The sequence below is a fragment of the Lynx rufus genome, unplaced genomic scaffold (genome assembly GCF_022079265.1).
Source record: "Lynx rufus isolate CCGP_SWC_20201006 ecotype Redwood Valley unplaced genomic scaffold, mLynRuf1.p SCAF_4, whole genome shotgun sequence".
NCBI classification, from domain to species: Eukaryota; Metazoa; Chordata; class Mammalia; order Carnivora; family Felidae; genus Lynx; species Lynx rufus.
Window position 1 is genome coordinate 36,264,054 of NW_025814856.1, and position 11,485 is coordinate 36,275,538.

Here is an 11,485-nt window from a genome sequence, read left to right on the forward strand (position 1 = left end):
TGCCTGCCCTTCCTACCTTGCTTCCTATAACCTGCATTTTCCTTTCTGTCCTTAGTGCTTGTCACACATTCTTGTGTCATGTACTTGGGGTAGAAGAGGGAAGATACTGGCATGAAGCACACTGATAACAGGATCCCCTCTGGATCCATTTACATTGGCCTATAGGTTTCAATCCCATCCCATTGTCTTATCAGCCGGGAATTAGGTGATCTTTGTTCAGCACCAGACTTGGGTCAAAAATATTTAGGGAAAACATTGACTTATCTTGCTGCAGAAACCATGGGAGTTTCTTTCTAGACTGTGGGTTGGGATGGCATCAGTACTGCATCTCTTCATCCAGTCTGCAAGTGAGACTCGTATGAAGTGTGTCTTCGTGGGTTCATTAGAAATTTGGTGCACCAGGTGCGTGTTTCTTCTTTGGTCCAGTATTTCCTTTTGTTCTCAGGAGGAGGGCCTTTAGAGCCCCTCATTCACATTGAAAAGGAAATGCTTCCTTGTCTTCCCTGGAGACTCAGCTTCTGTTAGTCCTTTCCACACCCGGGGTGGAGCCTGCTCTGTCTCACTGGCATGTTGTTTTTGTTAATTTGTAAGCTCTTTGTGGGAGCAGGTAGAGCACCCTGACCACCTTTCTATCTTCACCCCCTTACAACAGAGCCTCTACATTACAGCCACCCCAGAAAACATTTGCTGAAGGACTACCTGAGAGGCCAGAAGGAAATGCATGTACCTTTCTCTGTCTAGTGCTTTTGTGTCCACTACTAACAGTCTTTCAGTTTCGCATGTGATTCTTGAGCACATCCGGTGCCAAGTTGAAACCCTTTAAAGCAACAGTCTTGTTAAAGTAGACTGACTCCATGAAGTTGATGGCTTTCCATCTGAAATCTGTTTCCTGAAGATAACAGCCTGACTGTGGGACAGTTCACACCATGTTATATTTCAACATATATTGCCACTCTAAGATTGGCCTTTCCCTCCACCAGGATCTTTGAAAGAGTGGGCAGGGGTTGCACTCCTGAACCTTAGTGGTGTATGGGAGTGATTTGCAATGCTGGTGAAGCCATATCCTGGAAGGCTGTCTTTCATACTCAGTGTCTGTGTCAGGGTACAACTTCTGGACTGAGATTCAGTGCACTGCCCCATGGAGGTGTAAGGCAATGATGATCCCCTGCCTCATCCTAATGGGTACAGTTGGTCAGGCACAGGTTTTCACACTGACCTGAAATAGGCCTTCTCCATCTCAAACAAAAGACCAACTCTGGGAAGGCACAAGGTGCAATGTTATTTGATGACTTGACGATGAAGGAGTAGAAGCAGAGAACTAGAAAGGCGGCTCTGATTGTAGGCGACGTGGCAGCAGACGGAGGTTGAATTTTCTTTAACATTAAATGGGGTCTTCATTTCTCTGACTGTGTTGTCAGTCTGTGCATCGTTGGGGGAGGGGATAGGGATATTTGAATCTAGGCTTTAAGAGAGCCGAGAAGGAAAAAGGCAGAATTTCTGGACCTTGGCTACTGGACTATGTATATATCTTTCCCATCTTAGGAATCTGGATGTGACAAACTGTGAACTAGTGGCAATGAAGAATCAGATGGCAACTGCAGAGGAAAATCTGAAAATAGCTACAAGGGACATACACAAGTGCAAGTGAGTTCAGATACTAATTAGCAGCGGCTCATGAAACCCCTGTTCGTTTCTTAGTTCTAACCTTTGTACAATGGGTAGGCTCCATGAATATAGTAATACAAACACAAATTCAGAGGACATATCCGTACAGAATTAACAGATAGGAAAAGATAAGTATTAGAAAGAATAAAACAATTAAGTTACTAAACATTTCTGGGTCTCCAGCATTGACCTGCCCCTGTAGAAACTTCATCCATGCCAACGTTCCTGAGGGGTGGTGTCAGTTGTCATAATCTATAGGAAAGCAGTGTGTCATAGGATGAAATCATATCCATCAACAAGGTAGTACCATCTGATGGTCCTGGTCTTTGCAAACCTAGGAAACCTGGTGAGTACACAAGTTAAAGGAGAATAGAACTTTATGTTGGCTTTATGATGAAAGCCACTTGTCACATGATGAATTAGGGCAAGATTGCAAATGGAAAAGAATTCTATGACCTCTGCACCCTACGGGCATGGAATAATGAGTAAGGAGAGGATGGAACAATAGCTTTGGTTCTGTACATTTATAATTGTGTGAAAAGTGTTTCATGTGAAAGGATAAATTGTATTGGGGAAAGATATGAGGATGACGGGAACATGAGCAGATTATTTATAATCCTACCTAATATTAGGTCTTATTTGACAAAAACAATTGTATCTCACAGACAGCAAATTGAACAAACACGAGAACAACTGCAGAAGGCAGAACTCACCTTCACACACCAGGTAACGTGAGTTCTGCCTGACATATTGAACCCTTAGTACCTCATGTGGTTGAGTGTAGTGGCCCTTGGAATTCCTAAACACGGACTTTTCATTGTTGCTTTTTCAGGTCGCAGTTTATGAGCGTAATGCTGAGGACAACTGGGTAAGTGTTTTCCTTTTTCCTCCTCTCTCTTTGGTGCCCAGTCTGGCACGACTGAAGGTGGATGTGTTTTTCTCCCCTAGATCAAGACTCAGATCAGGGAGACGAGAATGGCGGAACAGAGCCGGGAGGTCGCCCGCTTGAAACACAGGTGTGGGAGCGTGACATGAGTTTTTATGGGTGTTTTGAGGGATGACAGCGGTGCCGTTTAGTGTCTAGTCAGAGGACGTGGCATTGCAACTCTTATAGAAGTCCATTCTTTTTCTGTATCCAAGACTGGATTGGATGGAAGGAAAGAGGCTGCTTGAGGGATACAGGAGGTGGAGACCAATGCCTGGAGGTCCAGAGACGCAGAACCCTCCGAGGAGAGGCAAGGAGCACGTGGTGATGTGCAGCAGCCTAATTTCTGCAGCAAAGCCTTTTCCTGTGGGTGATCATCATGTGTCCTGGACAGAACCGCAAACACTAAGGACAGCAGGTGGTCTGAAGGGGTGACAGAAGGGTGTTCTCCTCTGGTACTGCAAGCAATGAGGCACTTGTCCCTGGGACTGTTGGAGCTCATGCTCCTCCTCTGACTGTGACCCTCCCACCTCCTCTAGCATCCCCCTGTCTGGAGAGCCTGGAAAGGATGAGAGGACAGGGGCCTCATCCTTCTTCCCACCCGGACTCAATGTGAAGACTTTAGTTTACTTGAGGAGAAGGTCATTTATTGACTATTTTTAATGTTCCTTTATTTTTATTGTTGTGAACTGTAGACCTACATTCCTGAATCCAAGCTCCAAATAGCTTCGCCCTCTGATGTTATCAGTGCAACTCTGCGGCTTCACTGCTAAACATCCATAGTTTTCCTTTACTTATTAATATAATATCAGTCAAGTTCAGTTCCATTCAGAAATAGTTACATAATACCGGCTCTCATGTGGAAGGCAGCTTATAGATAAGCTGAAAGACTGAACAATTTGCCTCGCGTCAGAAGAAACACACCCATGCTCTTCTGTGGAGGGTTTTTTGATGTTATCCACCAACTGACGCTCTCATTTTAATTTTTATCTGAAATGAGATGCTGAGTTATTACCCCTCATGTGTATTGAGAAATGGCTGTTTTGGTGACGATTTCCTGATTTCTCTTTGACCTGCCCTCTTGAAAGTTATTTGACTAATTATGAAGAACATGAGCCAGGACCCTATGGTTTCTTCATTAATATATGATGGGATAGATCTCCCCCTTATCACTGGGGTCAACTGAGGCTTGTGGGTTACTCTCTGCCTCTCCTCCTGGTCCTGAGTGTGGGCAAGAGTTTAACACGACACAAAATGTGGTGTTTGTGTGAATTCTGCACAGTCTACTAAAATCAGAGTAAACCTCTATCCCTTTCAGAGCCTTTAGCCGAAGCTGGTGTCACTCCCATGAGTCACAACTACAAGCAGTCTACCAACAATGCCGAGAAGGACAAGGTAAATGCTGGGGCCATTTTCAGTTGTAAGTCTGTCAGGAAACCCTCATTTGCGGAACAGCATGCTCTGCGGCCTTATTCCTGTTTTGTGTGTTGTGTGATATGTCTGCCTGTTTATATTTTCCAAATGCGCAGCCTTAACCCAAGAGTCTACAGGCTGCTTTCTTTTCAGCCTGTCATCTTTTTTCTGGTCAGCTTAGTAGCCAAAGGAACTTAGAAGTTGGCCACCTTATGGCTTTTGCCTTGTGTTCAAAATAACAACAACAGGAAGATACACTGCACTCTATACCAAAGTCTCTAAGCTTGTTGACTCCTAACACACTACCTCTCTGTGGGATCAGTGTTGTTGTTATTTTCCTCTTTCTGGTCACACTATTCATGTGTGAAGACTGTCTATTAGTTGTAAACGTGAAAAGACTTCCCTCCATCTTTATATTCTGTGCCTTGTACAATTTATGATGGTTTTAGACCAAGTCATTGTCATAACTCACCACCTTCACGTCTTCATGGGTAAATGAACTGTTTGGAATCCTTTCAAGCAGTATCTTAGGTAAAAGTATTCTGAACACAAGGTCCTTCAGTTTTATTCATATGAGCAGGTTCTCTTGTGTCTCCAGTCAGTGTTAGAGCTGATAGCATCGCTCATGACACATCCCTGGAAATGTATACCAAAGTCAAAACACATTTGCATTAATTCTGTTTCCTGAATGTCTGCCTCTTTTTTCCCATAGGATGTATCACTCTGTGTCTTGTAGTGTACACAAAACCAGAATTCCTTATGAATTCAGGTAAACACTTGGGGGCCTAGTACTCATTGAGGTGTAATATGTTCCTCACAGCAAACATTTCCTCAGGTCCCCTACAAGACTCCAGGCATCCCCAACTCCCGAGTGGTTTCTTGGCCTTTGACAGCACTTGCAGAAAGTAGGAAGACCTCTTTCTCAGCGAGGGAAGCAGAGGGGGCCAAGTGTGGGGCCGGCAGGCAGAACTTGTCCCCAAGAGAAGCTGTGATTTCATGTGCAGAGAATGAGCTGTGTATTTGCAGTCCATTTTTCTGTGTTTGGAATAAGCCAAAAACAGAGCTTCTATCGTCACTGTAGTGGAGGGATGCAAAGTGATCCTGCACATGGATGTCCGCCTGTCTGGAATATGCTGCTTCATTAGTTTGGAATTACTTATTTAATCCTGTACGATGGGATCATTTGGTTCTAAATTCTCAGACCTGGGCAGAGACATGTGGTGACAGTAGTTTAACCGCCTGCGGTTAGTTGCCTAAGCTGTAGGTGGTACCCAGTGGCAGGGACAGAGTTTTCAGGTACTGATGCTACTCTCTTGGATCCTGGTGGCAGAGAAGGGGGCAGGTGCTGACCCGTACTTCTGTGGGTTTCAGCTGCTTTGGGGATTGGTTCTCTTGTGTGGCATCTGCACATAGCTGTCACTTCTGTTCTGCAGGGCAGTGTGGATCCGTGGCGACCTCCTCCATCAACTGGAAGATTCTGCCCACCCCACTATAGAGGCCACCCTTTGATCTGGGCACATCCACCTCCTGTGCCAGGTTCGGGACCATCTCGAACCCCTCAACCTGCACCACTTGGTAAGATGATCTGGGCAGTATGAGTTGGCTTGCTAAGAACCTTCATCTAATTGTTGTTGTTGTTGAGTCTTTTTTAAAGAAAATTGTTAATGTTTATTTTTGAGACAGACAGAGACAGAGCATGAATGGGGGAGGGTCAGAGAGAGGGAGACACAGAATCTGAAGCAGGTTCCAGGCTCTGAGCTGTCAACACAGAGCCCGACGTGGGGCTGGAAGTCACGCACTGTGAGATCATGACCTGAGCCGGAGTCGGATGCTTAACCGACTGAGCCACCCAGGCGCCCCGTTGTTGAGTCTTGTACAAGGTGCAGAGGTGGTACCACAGACCATTGCAACGCAAGGAAAATGCCTGCCATCATCACCACATTCCTTGAGTTTCTCATGATTGACTTATCATCCTTGGGTCATTTCCCCCACTTTGTGTTGGTACAGGTGTCTCTTGTGGAGATGGAATGGGGCTGTATGCAGGAAAGCAGGCGTAGCGCTTCAGCAGATGTGTGCCATACACAGTCCATGTGCTGGGCGGTGGGAGGCATGAGGCGCAGCCTAACGTATATCCATCCAGTTGAGCCCCCAGTCATCCACAGTTGTTTGAGGAGTTATGAAAACACCTGAACCAGGGCTTTTATGGGTCTTCATCAGAGTTTAAAGAATGGCTCTCCCTTTACCTTGGGATCACCTGAAGCATGCGGGATACCCTGTGCATGTGATTTGGGATCTGACTGGGCCAAAGAGTTTAAGTTGCTTGAGGAATGAGGAGAGTGGTTTTTGTTTTTTGGGGTTTTTCTTTGTTTGTTTTTGTGTTTTTGTTTTGTTTTGTTTTTTTTTAATCTCTGCACAATCTACTCAAAGCAGAATAAACCTCCATCTCTTTTAGGGCCTTTTGCAGATCCACATGTTGCTTCTGTGAGTAACAACAACAATGACTCTACCAAAGGGACCACGAAGGACAAGGTAAATGCTGTGGACATTTTCAGTTGTAACTCTTCGGCAAAACCCTCCTTTTTCTGTTCAGCGCTCTCCTGGCTTTGTGTCTGCTTTGTGTGTTGTATGATATGTCTGCTTGTTTTTCTCATTTTCCAAATGCACAGCCTAACCCAAGAGTCTACAGGCTTCTGTCTTTTCAGCCTGTCATCTTTTTTCTGGTCAGTTTAGTAGCCGAGGGAACTTAGAAGTTGACCACCTTATGGCTTTTGCCTTGTGTTTAAAATAACAACAACAGGAAGATACACTGCACTCTATAGCAAAGTCTCTAAGCTTGTTGACTCCTAACACACTACCTCTCTGTGGGATCAGTGTTGTTGTTATTTTCCTCTTTCTGGTCACACTATTCATGTGTGAAGACTGTCTGTTAATTGTAAACGTGAAAAGACTTCCCTCCATCTTTATATTGTGTGCCTTGTACAATTTATGATGGTTTTAGACCAAGTCATTGTCATAACTCACCACCTTCACGTCTTCATGGGTAAATGAACTGTTTGGAATCCTTTCAAGCAGTATCTTAGGTAAAAGTATTCTGAACACAAGGTCCTTCAGTTTTATTCATATGAGCAGGTTCTCTTGTGTCTCCAGTCAGTGTTAGAGCTGATAGCATCGCTCATGACACATCCCTGGAAATGTATACCAAAGTCAAAACACATTTGCATTAATTCTGTTTCCTGAATGTCTGCCTCTTTTTTCCCATAGGATGTATCACTCTGTGTCTTGTAGTGTACACAAAACCAGAATTCCTTATGAATTCAGGTAAACACTTGGGGGCCTAGTACTCATTGAGGTGTAATATGTTCCTCACAGCAAACATTTCCTCAGGTCCCCTACAAGACTCCAGGCATCCCCAACTCCCGAGTGGTTTCTTGGCCTTTGACAGCACTTGCAGAAAGTAGGAAGACCTCTTTCTCAGCGAGGGAAGCAGAGGGGGCCAAGTGTGGGGCCGGCAGGCAGAACTTGTCCCCAAGAGAAGCTGTGATTTCATGTGCAGAGAATGAGCTGTGTATTTGCAGTCCATTTTTCTGTGTTCGGAATGAGCCAAAAACAGAGCTTTTGCCGTCACTGTAGTGGAGGGATGCAAAGTGATCCTGCGCATGGATGTCCGCCTGTCTGGAATATGCTGCTTCATTAGTTTGGAATTACTTATTTAATCCTGTAAGATGGGATCATTTGGTTCTAAATTCTCAGACCTGGGCAGGGACATGTGGTGACAGTAGTTTAACCGCCTGCGGTTAGTTGCCTAAGCTGTAGGTGGTACCCAGTGGCAGGGACAGAGTTTTCAGGTACTGATGCTACTCTCTTGGATCCTGGTGGCAGAGAAGGGGGCAGGTGCTGACCCGTACTTCTGTGGGTTTCAGCTGCTTTGGGGATTGGTTCTCTTGTGTGGCATCTGCACATAGCTGTCACTTCTGTTCTGCAGGGCAGTGTGGATCCGTGGCGACCTCCTCCATCAACTGGAAGATTCTGCCCACCCCACTATAGAGGCCACCCTTTGATCTGGGCACATCCACCTCCTGTGCCAGGTTCGGGACCATCCCGAACCCCTCCACCTGCACCACTTGGTAAGATGATCTGGGCAGTATGAGTTGGCTTGCTAAGAACCTTCATCTAATTGTTGTTGTTGTTGAGTGTTTTTTAAAGAAAATTATTAATGTGTATTTATTTTTGAGACAGACAGAGACAGAGCATGAATGGGGGAGGGTCAGAGAGAGGGAGACACAGAATCTGAAGCAGGTTCCAGGCTCTGAGCTGTCAACACAGAGCCCGACGTGGGGCTGGAAGTCACGCACTGTGAGATCATGACCTGAGCCGGAGTCGGATGCTTAACCGACTGAGCCACCCAGGCGCCCCGTTGTTGAGTCTTGTACAAGGTGCAGAGGTGGTACCACAGACCATTGCAACGCAAGGAAAATGCCTGCCATCATCACCACATTCCTTGAGTTTCTCATGATTGACTTATCATCCTTGGGTCATTTCCCCCACTTTGTGTTGGTACAGGTGTCTCTTGTGGAGATGGAATGGGGCTGTATGCAGGAAAGCAGGCATAGCGCTTCAGCCGATGTGTGCCATACACAGTCCATGTGCTGGGCGGTGGGAGGCATGAGGCGCAGCCTAACGTATATCCATCCAGTTGAGCCCCCAGTCATCCACAGTTGTTTGAGGCGTTATGAAAACACCTGAACCAGGGCTTTTATGGGTCTTCATCAGAGTTTAAAGAATGGCTCTCCCTTTACCTTGGGATCACCTGAAGCATGTGGGATACCCTGTGCATGTGATTTGGGATCTGACTGGGCCAAAGAGTTTAAGTTGCTTGAGGAATGAGGAGAGTGGTTTATGTTTATTGGGGTTTTTGTTTTGTTTGTTTTTGTGTTTTTGTTTTTTTTTTTTTAATCTCTGCACAATCTACTCAAAGCAGAATAAACCTCCATCCCTTCTAGGGCCTTTTTCAGATCCACATGTTGCTCCTGTGAGTAACAACAACACTGACTCTACCAAAAGGATCACGGAGGACAAGGTAAATGCTGTGGATATTTTCAGTTGTAACTCTTTGGCAAAACCCTCCTTTTTCTGTTCGGTGCTCTCTCCTGGCTTTGTGTCTGCTTTGTGTGTTGTATGATATGTCTGCTTGTTTATCTCATTTTCCAAATGCACAACCTTAACCGAAGTGTCTGTGGGGTTCTCTATTTTCTGCCTCTCAACTTCTTGTGGAGGGTTTAGAACCAATCGTGCCTAGGGCTGAGCACCCAAGGGCTTTTCTGATAAATACCTGGAAATAACCCAGGGCGGAAGAGACCACACTCCACCTGGAAGTCTTTTGGCATGACTTATTTTTTCTGGACCTCCTCAGTGTGGAATCATTGCTCTTGCTGTTTCTTCCTGTTCTGCTTCTTTCTAGGGGATTAATGTGTTCAGAAAATCGGCAGTTATCCTTATGTTTTGAAAATGCAAACTGCCTTCACTCCAACTTATATTTTTGTATGTGTCATTTAGAGTGGTCTGAGACAAAGTAAATTTAATACCCATCAACATTCAGCCTTTTTTTTTTTTTTTTTGTAAATGTGCTGTCTGGAATCTCTTCAGGTGTGCCCTGGGTATACATATTCTGAACTACGAGAGGTGACATATTTGTCCTAGAAAACACGCATTGCTACATGGGTGGTGAAGAGAGACAATCCGTAATTACCTGCATTGTGATTCTCCACTGTGTCCTTTGTGTTCACATGAGCACGTTCTCTTGTGTCCTGTGTCACTGTTACAGGTGAAACATGGAGATGTACAGCAGAAACGAAAGTGTATTTGTGTTAATTCTGTTATTTAGAATTTCAGCTTATCTTTTCAGAGAACAAAAGTACCCTGCGAGTTGTACTGTATTTAACTGAGAAGTACCCCTGAAAGAAAATAAATTAGCTAAGCCTACCTAACATGTGTAGGTAACATGTTTCTCTAAGAACATGCTTTTCGAGGTTCTCTGCATGACCTCAGGATCCCCATCCCCCAACATGTCTCTGTGCCCATGGATAGCACTTGCAGAGAGGAGAAGACCTCATTGTCGGGAGAGAAGCAGATCGGGCACAGGCGGGGGCTCAGAGGCAGAGCTTTGAGCCACGAGGGCTAGGATTCCATGTGTGGAGCCTGGGATTGTCATTCCTTCTCAATCTGTAGTTCTTCACATACAGATAAGCAGCCTCTGTGGTGGAGGCGGATACGGGGTGGAAGGCGATTCTGGACTTAAATGCCTTCCTATCAGGAATATGCTATTTTATTAATTTGGTACTCATTCCGTAAATCCTCTCGGACAAGAGCTTGCTGTTCTACATTTGCACACATGTGGGAACAGTGGTTTGTCCCCATAGCATCCGTTCCCCACCCCCAAAGCTATAAGTGGAACCCAAAGTATGGGTAGAGATTTTGGCGCTGATGCTGCCCTCTTGGAACCTGGTGGTGGGGAAGCTGGCAGGAGATGAGCACTGCTTCTTTGGGTTGCCACTTTTTGCTGGTGTTGGTGCTTTGCTCTGTCCTATGAACATAGCTTTCATTTCTGTTCGGCAGGCCATTGTGAATGCAAGAGGGCCTGGTCCTTCCCCAGTATCGCCTTGCAGGCTGTCCCCCATGGACCACCCTTCACCACCAGCCACAGGCTATGGGCCACCTCCCCCTCCTCCACCAGCTCCTCCACGTACTAAATTTGGTAAGATGACCTGAACTGGATGAGTGACTGATAAAGCGTATTCGTCTTCTTGGTGAAAGACTTGGTGGGAATGATGTAGGGATGCTTGTGAGGGCTTGGCAATTCAACTGCAAACCTGCCTGAGGACAGTGTCACATTTCTCAAGTTTCTCAGGACATAGTTTATAATGGGCTGTGTCATTTCCCTGTAATGAGGTCAGCTGTAGGTGTCTCTTGTCAAAAAGAAAGAGGATTTTTACACAAAGGCAGACGTATCAGGAGCACTGGTGCCTGTCTGACAGACACAATGTTTTGAGCTCCATGAAGGATGAGATGCACCCCTAAGTGTAGGTGCCTCAGGTGTCCCGTCTGAAAGGGGGCACATGCATTATATGACACAGACCTTGTGGTCACCATAGTGGAAGTACCATTGAAGGATCCAGTGCCAAACTGGGGGAAACTTGAATCACGCAGGAATAGAAGGGAAGTTGAGCACAGTAAGCAGAGTTTGAGGAGGTGCAGAGGGGAGGGCGTTGGGGTCAGTAGGATGGACTTGGAGGCCATTTCTGGCAGGACCCACAAACTGGGAAGGGAGCATGAGGACAGTGTGAAGTCTGCAAAGAACTGCTGCACGGGTTCAACCACAATGTAGAATGCAGTCATCATCTCTGAAATGTCAGCGTTACCACAGTGCACCTAGTTGATAATCTAAATAAAGTTTGTTGTTTCCCTTGGTCTTCTGAAGGGTCTGGA

At 45.6% G+C, this 11,485-nt stretch overlaps 1 long non-coding RNA gene across 1 annotated transcript; it reads left to right on the forward strand.

Moving 5' to 3' along the window:
• The first annotated feature begins 6,452 nt into the window (after positions 1–6,452).
• LOC124523566 (uncharacterized) lies at positions 6,453–9,081 on the forward strand. The gene is made up of 3 exons (XR_006965032.1): positions 6,453–6,532; positions 7,986–8,127; positions 9,004–9,081. It is a non-coding gene; the product is annotated as an uncharacterized LOC124523566 (long non-coding RNA).
• Positions 9,082–11,485: the final 2,404 nt, after the last annotated feature.